This window comes from Vollenhovia emeryi, unplaced genomic scaffold (genome assembly GCF_000949405.1).
Source record: "Vollenhovia emeryi isolate VEMERY1.0 unplaced genomic scaffold, V.emery_V1.0 DF939292.1, whole genome shotgun sequence".
Classification (NCBI taxonomy): Eukaryota; Metazoa; Arthropoda; class Insecta; order Hymenoptera; family Formicidae; genus Vollenhovia; species Vollenhovia emeryi.
In genome coordinates, this window is record NW_011967074.1 from 80,796 (window position 1) to 83,306 (window position 2,511).

The following is a 2,511-nucleotide window of genomic DNA, read 5'->3' on the forward strand; positions in this document are numbered from 1 at the left end:
GTGCCGGTATATCTGGCGCGCTTTTTTCCCCCAATCGAAACGGCGCGTCGTAAACCGCGATTTGTCGCTCATCGCCGGCTCGCGAGCTGCGCGTAAATGCGGCGACGAGTATCTTCCCCGTGCAGTTTTACTGCAATCGTTTGTCGCGCGGGAACGACGAGGGCTGCCATTTTCTATCTTAAAATCTACTGTTTTCTTAACGTCCTCTTTTCACGAACTGAGAGACAACATGGCGACGGTCAATTTCGCAAAAAGAAAAATGATACCAATTGCTTTTCTTTTGTTTCAGAATGTGATACAGTACTTCGGTGAGTGTATCTTCAATTCAGTGAGCATCATCGGAAGAGCGGTGAGTTGTTGAGATTTTTCATAGTCGAATCGATTCTCTCGAAAGAAAAGAGTGCGTAAGTGGAACGGCTTCGTCTCGATTGTAACGACGACTAAAGCCAACGGCACACGATACTATTTTTCCTACTGAATTGCTTACGATCTCAGCAATCCAGTAGGAAAAATGGTATCGTGTGCCGTTGGCTTTAGACTTAAGTCACCTGATCTAAAGCCAATGGCACTATTTTCCTACTGGATTGCTTACGAGAGCTAATCAGGATTTAGCCTTAAGACACCTGATCTAAAACTCTGCGTCCTTATTGGTTCTCGTAAGCAATCCAGTAGGAAAAATAAGTATCGTGTGCTTAATACGCTTGCGAATAAATGTCGAAGGAAGCAGCAGAAACCCGTTTGCTCCGAGAAAAATGTCAAAATGTCGATTACATAATTTTACCGCGTACCGTGCATTTCGGGAAGCCTTGCTTTATTTTACGCGGAGAAGAAATTTATCTTTGTTCACCGCGTCCGTCATGCCTTTTTCTCTTTCGAGATAACCAGTTTAATTTTTGCCACACTTTATCTTTCACGCTTTCACATTTTTTTTCGCGCGCGTGATCTCATACACACGCAAATGATTCAGAAGATATTCCGCGAACAACTATCAGAAAATATGCCCACGAAAGCGTAATCGTCTTACGCCGCGTGGATGCGCTTTCCATTTGCGTGAACCACGCAATCTCCTAGAATGAGCGCGTGTCACGCGAATCGTTAGATTGTTAAAAAGGAGTGATACGCACGACCGGAAGTGATTCACGGTGGTGTCGCCGTGCGAGTCGACTTAAAAGGAAATCACTAGTTCTAAACTTGTTGACAGCTTCGTAACGTCGCAGTACATTTGCGGGGCACGTTGATATGGTAACGACACTGACAACAATTAACAAATGTGCGCCGCGGCATCTTGATTATGATACATAAACTTGTGTTTTTTTTATTCTCTAATAATTACGGATAATTCAATCTAGTTCTCATCTCTCAAATAATACGCTCTCATCCCTCTTTTCGCTCGCACTTAGTTTATATATAATTCGTCAGTTGATTATAAATTGGCAAACGACAGGATACAAGACAGCGTTGAAGTAAAATTATCTAATAATAGATAGCGCGCGCGCGCGCGCTAGAGACAAGAGGAGCTACGTACAAGGAAAAGCGTGCTTGATTAGAGTCCTTTTCGAGCGCATTGTTAGATCGATCTATCATTGAGAGATCCGCATCTCAAAGTATTATACCGAGCGACGCGAGCGCGCGGTTATGCATTCGATATCAATCTTCCAGCGGTCTGCTTCCCATGTGCACACGCGGGCGATACGTGTACTTCGCGTATACCTTGCTTATGGCAAGGTCGTTTCGGGATATTTTGCACGCGCCAAACACCTTTCGCAGCCTCAAAAGGAGACCTCGTACTCGCGACGGTCGGTTGGATCGTTTGCTTTCGATTCCTTGAACGCCTCTGCGCCATTAACCCTAAACTTGGTGGTCGTTAACAATTCGCTCTGTGTGTTGGCTACTATTATCTCTATTCTTTATGACGACAATGAAGAAAAGAGTGACATAATCTTTTAACCCGTCCGGCAAATCCGATTATAATAAAGCCTCCTTATTACTATTAAGGTAATCTTATTATACTTTAATAGTCGCATTGCCTAATTTGTGATATTTCGTGCGGCGATTTAATTACACCTTTTGTCAAAACCAATTTTAGTTTGTCGAGATCTTAACATTTTATTTTTCTCTCGGATAAAGAGCCGAGAAATATATCCCTATCTAAAAAAGGCATTGCGAGTTCATTGTTGTCGCTTTTCCGCGATGCCGATTGGCTCTCTCGAAACTCGATCGAGTGTCGATCTTGTTGCGAGTCGTTCTCTTCGACTCGCGGTTTTGACAGTTTATGTATTTAAGAGGGTTATTTTGACAATTTATGTTTCGATCTCGTTGCGAGTCGTTCACTTCGACTTGCGGTTTCAACAGTTTGTATTTAAGAGGGTTATTTTGACAGTTTATGTAATATAATATGGAAGAACAATGGCGTGCGCGAAACGCGCGCTTGTGTTGTTCTAGTCCCTATCTAAAAAAGGCATTGCGAGTTCATTGTTGTCGCTTTTCCGCGATGCCGATTGGCTCTCTCGA

The 2,511-nt window shown here is 43.2% G+C and overlaps 1 protein-coding gene across 2 annotated transcripts in view; it reads left to right on the top strand.

The window, feature by feature from the left end:
* The first annotated feature begins 290 nt into the window (after positions 1–290).
* The window catches only part of LOC105559058 (glutamate receptor ionotropic, kainate 5-like), a 53,025-nt gene continuing 50,804 nt past the window's right edge, over positions 291–2,511 (top strand). Inside the window, exon 1 of one of the 2 annotated variants that reach the window (XM_012007077.1) lies at positions 291–349. The gene's annotated coding sequence lies outside the window, so the exon portion shown is untranslated. The remainder of the gene's footprint in view (positions 350–2,511) is intronic. The other variant, XM_012007078.1, reaches the window with a different exon arrangement.